General features: G+C 37.8%; 1 long non-coding RNA gene across 1 annotated transcript; it reads left to right on the forward strand.

The window, feature by feature from the left end:
- The first annotated feature begins 5365 nt into the window (after positions 1-5365).
- Positions 5366-6273, forward strand: LOC133829140 (uncharacterized). Its single transcript, XR_009891568.1, has 2 exons — positions 5366-5660; positions 5846-6273. It is a non-coding gene; the product is annotated as an uncharacterized LOC133829140 (long non-coding RNA).
- The last annotated feature ends 1343 nt before the right edge of the window (positions 6274-7616 follow it).

Genomic DNA, 7616 nt, shown 5'->3' on the forward strand with positions numbered 1-7616 from the left:
TCGGCTCGCGCCCCAGGCCCATGTCGTGCGCCAACGTGTCGTGAGGCATAGCCTCGCACATGGTCCTTCCCCCCGGGATGGGCACCTCGAGGCTTTGGTCTCCAATGCCTTTTGGGATCGTGTCTCCCATGATGAACCATAAAGGCTTCAACACGTAATAGTTAAATGAGTAGGATGCATACCGATATGAAGTACGTATAGGGGTACGACCCTGAAGACCCCAGGTGTCTGACCCTACGCACCACGCCAGACAGGTAGTGGTCATACGAGTAAGGTACCTGATGTGGTCCTTCCCAACCAACCTCTGACGTTTTTACTAAACAGATGGTGGAGGTATAACAGGGTGCTAAAGTGGAGGGGCTCCCACAGACCCTTGGCATGTACTGGAGCCGAGCGCCATGCTCCTGGCACCACTACCATCTGTAGATTGCATATGCAGAGTCGTGTCCCAAGGGACCACCATGTACAGTGAGCCAATAATGCTCTACTATAAGTATGACATCATTTCACCTGAGAAGGGAGGGATCTTTTGGAGAATTTATTAACCTGTTATTGCTAACAAAAAGAGATCTTCAACATTCTCTCCATTTTTCATTTTAGAATTCCATTATTTACATTTGATGTTCTTGAGATTGTAAGGAAGTTTGCCTGAAGTTTAGTGAGTTTAAAGTTCACTTCTTTTACAACTCCAAAAGTTCTTGGTCTAACTTAGTTGATGAGTTCTTACCATCAACAAAAGTATGCATCATAACATTTGGATTGATTCCCAATATATCTTCATGTGACTAAGCAAAGACGTCCATGATATTTCTACAAAACATGACCAACACTTTCTTCCTTTCAGTTCCAAGATTCTTTCCAACCCTTACAATCCTGGAAGGTAACTTTGGGTCGATACTGATTTCCTCAAGCTCCTACAACGCCTGGAGCTTAGACCTGTCTTTGCCTAATCTCTGCTCCATGGGAAATTTCCATTACTCGAGGATCTTCATCCCCCTCAATGATGACCATTTCTTGCTGTCTGGGTTGTGATTTTCCCTTCATAGCAATGCTATAGAATTCTCTTATAGCGAGTTGATCTCCTCTTACAGTACATATACCTGAGGTCGAGGGGAACTTCTTTGCTAGAGGTTAGATTGAGGTGATAGCCTCAAAATTCAGCAGCGTTGTCATCCCAAAATCGCGTTGTATGCATCCAGAAAATCAATTATGATAAACTCGAGCATTTTAACAACAACTCGCACATCATCTCCCAGTGTCACTATGAGCCTGATCGTCCCTATGGCGACTGTTCCTTCTCTTGAGAATCTGTATTGGGTAATCGAGGTCACCTTAAGATCACTTACAGGCAGCCCCATATTTTCTAGGGTAGACTTGAATAGCCATTTACAGAGCTATCATTATAAGTCTATATCATTTGTACTCTTTGATTGGCAAGCTGAACGATTATCACCAATGGATCATTATGAGCAAATTGGACGTGGCTAGTGTCATGTTCCATGAAAATGATTGGTTGTTTATCAAACCACTATTGTTTTGTTAACCTTTGCTCCAAAATAAACTCAGTGCCATTGTGGGTTTTGAGCTCCTGTATGTATCTTTTCTTGGCCCCATTACTTGTGCTCGCCAAATTAGGTCCTCCGGCAATAGTGGCTTTGATTTCTCCCATGGAAGGTGATTAGATTTTTCCAGGAAGATACACTCTCATGTATCTTTCAGGCCTGTATAGGCGGTGTAGATGGACTTATACTTTCCACTAGGCTTATTCTTTTTGGTGACATTCTGGTTGCTCTCACCAGTCCCCTTTCGCTTATTTCTCCCCGCCTGGTTATTCTGGGTAGCGGGCTGAGCTGTAGCCGTAACATCGACCACTGCTCCAGCAGGCTGAACAGGGGTCTAGCTGGTTCCTTCCACAACAGCTTGTGCCTCCTCCTGATTTATCCATTCATGAGCCCGAGCTAGGAATTCATCTACACTCTTAACTCACATCTGATGGAGTTCATTCCATAAATCACCTCCTACTGTGATCCCTGTCCTCATAGCCATGAGCTTGGAGTTGTCATCAACATCCCTAGCTTGTGCTCTTGCATTAGTGAACTGGTTCAGATATGCCTTCAGGGACTCACCGAGTTGTTGTTTATTGTTAGCCAATGAATTGGCTGCAACGCGAGCTTCCTTTGCAACTTGGAACTGTCTCTTAAACTTAGGAGGCAGTTTCTTCCACGTGGTGATTGAATGTTTCTTGTACTTATTGAACCACGTCTTGGCCGGTCCAATCAATGTTGCAGGGAACAAAATATACCTTAAGTCAAACTTGATGTTGTGGGCCATCATCAACGTGTTAAAATTCATGAGGTGATTGGACGAGTCAGTGTTTCCATCATATGTGTGCATGGTCAGCATCGTAAAGCCAATAGGATACAGAGTTGTTGCAATGTTACAAGCAAAAGGCTCGAGCTCCTCGTCGGAAACACAATCATCGACTCTTTTTCCAGATAGAAGTTTCTTCATCTGTTCTTACATTAAGGCCAACCGCTCGAGGGTTGGATCCTTGGCATCTAGGTTATTCGGGAGCTGATTATCAACCCCCATCCTGTTGTACGCATTAGATGGGTTATTTTCCCTCCATTCTTGAGCTCGGTAAGGTGGGACATTCCCATTGTCATGTACGATAGACGAATATACCCTATGCGGAGTATAACTCAAATCCTCATGGTAGGCTAGATGTCCTCTTTGTGTGTTCAGATGATCATGCAGGTCAGAATGTGGATTACAACGAAGGCATTGTGCGGAGCTCAAGTGATTCATTAGGTTTTTCTCATGCATACCTCTGCGCTGGATCTCTGTTCAGTAGCTTCCTTTAGTGAAGCTTACAGCTCATTGCTGGGATCGAGGACGTGGATTATTAGCGCGAGGCTATGGGAAATAAATGTCTTCTATGGGGGGAGGATTTCTCTTGCCATCCCCTCGATCTGGAGCATTCCATTATGAGTGAGGTGGCGTTGGATGTAGAATTGGTGTCAGATGATGTCTTATTGTTGAAGCTATCCTTGTTCCATCAAGGTGCACTAGATTAGCTCGCCTTTGGTCTACTTTGAATTCTCAGGTTGGAGGCAGGGTCAGTTCATTTCTTCGTGTAAGAGGCACTAGCCGTGGCATAGATAGAATTGTTGGGATGTCTCACCTCCTCCAATCGATCCCAGCTCACCCTTTTTGGAAAGGCTAGTTCTTGGGAGTGTGAGTTGAATGATCGTTCCTACAAGGTCTAGTAGGTTGAGCATTCTGTGGGATCCGTTCAGAATGTATGGAACTTGGGATCATAGTCTGTACAGACTGATTGACATGAGGTCGATGATTCCTATGAATATTAGCAAGTAAAGTATGTCGCTGGATTCGCTAAGAAGGTATGGATCTCGGAATTGCAGTTCTGACAGAGTGACTAAGGATGGGTCGATTATTCCTGTGGGACCTATGGGACCCATTTTGCCTCCTTCTGTTGTTAACCTGCTTGTTAAGGCAGGGGTAATCGAGCCAAGATAACCTCAATTTTGTTGTTAGCCTGGGCAAGATGGCTCCTTAACTGAGCATTTTCCATCTTGATGGTTATCAGGTATCGAGGATGGGGATTTGGTGGGCGTGAGGTTGAGCTCCTAGCAACATCTTGGTCTACATGTTTTTTTCCAGGACGACGTTGAGCAGTTGAGCCTTCTCCAGTGGGGATGGTTGCATGGTGAATATCCTAATTATCAGGTTGCTATTGGGAATAGTGTCCTTAAAGAAATTATAGTTGACAGTGGTTTTAATGAAATGAATAAATGAATTGAATTATTATGTATATGTAAGATTGGGTACTATATTATTGTTAATAATATTAAGTAAATATCAGAAAATTTCCAAGTTCATCTATGTGGTCTCAATCTCATATAGGTATAAGAGGACCGAGATTGAGATAATGGACTTAAATAGTTGGTAGTAAAATAAAGTTGTGGAATCTTTAGATTAATTACTGCTAGTACGGTCAACTAGTATTATGAATACATGTCACCTAGATCCGGGTTACTAGTGTAGTAGGACACTTTAGTGGAGGTACTTTGCATATTGAGAGTATGTAGAACTGGACCAGATATGATTTGATAATACTTGTTTAAATACCGTTTCGTAGTATTATAAAACACATCAACTAATGATCATATACAAAATGATCTTAATCCCGAAGTTACTATGAACTCCAGCATATGTCATTTGATCCTTCAATTCAAGCGTTACGGTTAGTGAGAATGATCAGGCTAAGAACTATTGTTTTGGGGACTCAATGATGTATATGGATGGGGACATAGCTTAGCAGATATGGAATCTATACCTTCATTTAGATTGAATGATGGTTCCAAATTGGGTTGGCTTTTGGAACTGAAAAGGTTATTGACGTCAAATTCATAATCAGATTATGAATTGACCTTCACTAGTGAAGTCAATGGTGCACTAGAAAACAAGATATAATTAAAAGGGTAAAACGGTAATTTTATTCCTACTTAATTATGAATCATCAATAGAGGATTAATTTGTATGTAATGATTATATCAATGGACACTTTATGTTACAATAAAGTACTCTGTAAATATATGTCTTTAATTCTCAAGAGTGCAATCTCATATTTATAGTGGAATAATCATGTGATTAATAAATATGATTATTTAATCAAAGACTTTTGGTTAATAATCTATTATTTATTGGAGCTTGGAGTTATTGGTCCATAGGCGAATCTATCAACACTATTCAAGGTAAGAGTAGATACAAGGGTGAAACTGTGAAGGAGCTATTTGAGAGAATATTTATTGTTCGGGATAAATATACAATTATGTTATAATTGAAGTTGCACAACTTATTATTGCATTAATGCAATTTTTGAAATTGTATAGAAATAAAAGAAATTTATTTTAATCAATTATTTTATTTAAGTGAGAAAGGATAAATATGGATAGTAAAAAAAATTGGTTTTGATTATTATATTTATTTAATTAATAATAAGATGATAATGAAAATTCAAAACTTGAAATTTAAGATGTTTTCTTTTCCTTAAAAAGATGATACCTTATTTGAATTTCTAATTATTAATTAATTAAAATAAATGTGTATGAAAAATCAGATCCCCTTAATTTAGGGAAGTGTTACATGCATAGGGTTTCCTGGACTGCCCTATGTGTGTACCATTACTGATAGTGATCAATCATTGGTTTTTTCTTTTATTTAATTAATTAATAAAATATTTTGAAAAAAGTTTTTAAAATGTAATGTAAGACTTTTTTTAATTATCATTTATTTATTATTAAAATGATCACTATTATTTTATTATTATTATGATAATAATTCCAATATATTCTATATGATAGAAAATAGGAGAAGTTTATTTTTTTTGGAAAAGCATTAGAAAAAGTGATCACCTTTTTAACAAAAGAAAAACCTTTCTCTCCAGCCTATAATCAAAAGTGTCATGTGTTGAGAATACTTTTGATTCACAAATTTGATTCTTTTTCTCTATGTGCCCACCCACATCTTGAGGTGTAGAGAATGTTCATGAAGATCTTGGTGTGAGTACTCTAGCGAGGATAGGAAGATCAAATTATATACAAAAAGATTCATGGACTCTTGATAGGCTACAAGAGGTAAATCATTTCATATCAATTTTATGTATACATATTTTGTTGATTAACATATTGCATATTAAAGGATCCTCATATAATTTTTTATATGATTTTTTTTTGTTATATACAATGCTACCATTACTGTAATTTCCAATGCGCACTAGGAACAATTGCTAACAATTGCTCTGTCTCGTTGTCACTCATAGATCGGGTGATCACCATGGTAAATGTGAGGTGAAACTTGCGTGGGGAATTAAGCCTAACATGCTCTCAACGAAAGCACCAATCTGTTGACGCAGTTTTTTGCCAACAGTGGATTAAGAAATCCGAAAATAGAGATATTGGGATTTTGCTAAACCGTAATTGAATAAATAAAAATAGTATTCAGATCACCCACACTCTTACGTAGTTCAGTGGTTAAAATCTACATGCTCCATGAGTCACTCTTATTGATCTGTTTATTTCTCACTTAGTATACAAAATGTTCTCCCTCTTTCTGTCAATTCTCCCCTGTATTTATAAGGAATTCAGCCTGGACAGTTTTAGGCAACCGTGCATAAATATGGTAACATACAATATGGGTAATGTCACATTTACATAAATACATTAATGCCTATTGATTCTATGCCTCCAATATTGGGTAATAAATACAGAATAATATATGACCATTAATGAGTGTATAAGGAATCTCTGATTCTTTTGGGATCCTTCACTGTGCGTCATGACCAAGCTTTCACAAGCTGAACACTTCATTCAAGATGGATGTCGAAGAACTAACTTGAACTGGCACAGGTCACATTCAGAGTTTCACGAAGGTGATCTAGCTATTGTGCATCTTGAATAAAGTTGTTGGCACAAGAGGCGATCTGGAGACTATCTGGTTGTCGTAAGCTATCAAGTTTGACTCGAGCTGCCCACTCCAGAGTTAGCTAGATGTTTTATCTATACGCTTTCTTCATATGCTTGTTTGTTAGCTGTACCCCGTGCTAAGTAATTTAGTTTGTAATACTTTTAGGGTACAACAGAGAAAAACTCGGATGAAGAAGAAGTTGAGGATGTTATGGCCTTGTTAACTAGAAAAATTAAAAAATAAATGAAAAGATTGCTAACAAGAAACCGATGTTCAAGTCTTAAAAAGGTAACAATTTCTCGAAATCTTTTGATGCTAACAATAAGAGAGGTGTGCAATGTAAGGAATGTGATGGGTTTGGCCATATTCAAATGGAATGTGCCAATGCTCTAAATAAAAATAAAAAGGTAGTGGCAGCTACTTGGAGTGATCAAGATTCAGAAAGTAGTGATGAAGAGGAAAATTATTGCCTTGACTCTATTTTTTTGGATTAACCCCTAATAATAAAAATCTTGTCTGCTTAAACAATTCAGGAAGGAAGGAGATAGTTCATATTGTGAATCCAATGAATCCTATTTGGATGAGGATTCTTTGAAGAAGTCTTACCGAGACATGTATGATCAATGGTTACAGGTATGTTTAGATAATCACTTAATGGCAAGTAATATCAAAGAGCTTAAAAAAGGAATGAAGAACTTGAATGCATTGTTAAAAACTTTGAGAATGATATTCTTGCCAAAAACTTTAAAATAAAACAATTATCGAAAGACTTTGATCATATGTCTATATGTGTGAAAATTCTCAATCCAAATGGTATGATTTTGGATGATGTAGTCTATGCAGTTCAAAAAGCTGGCAATTTTACAAGAATAGGATCTGATGGATCAAAATCTAAAGGAAAAACAGTTTTTGTTAAACTTAAAGTTTTTGCCACTATTTTGACAACTAACATTTCTATAGGTACATCTCGATTGTTTGACGCGTCAAAGCTTCAGTCTGTTTCAACATCTGCAAAACAGACCAAGTTTGTTCAAAAAAAGGCAAACTGGTCATTTCGTTCCAACATGTCATTTTTGTGGTATATAAGGGCACATTCGATCCAGACTTTTACTATGATGAATTTTTTC

This window comes from Humulus lupulus, chromosome 4 (assembly GCF_963169125.1).
Source record: "Humulus lupulus chromosome 4, drHumLupu1.1, whole genome shotgun sequence".
NCBI lineage: Eukaryota > Viridiplantae > Streptophyta > Magnoliopsida > Rosales > Cannabaceae > Humulus > Humulus lupulus.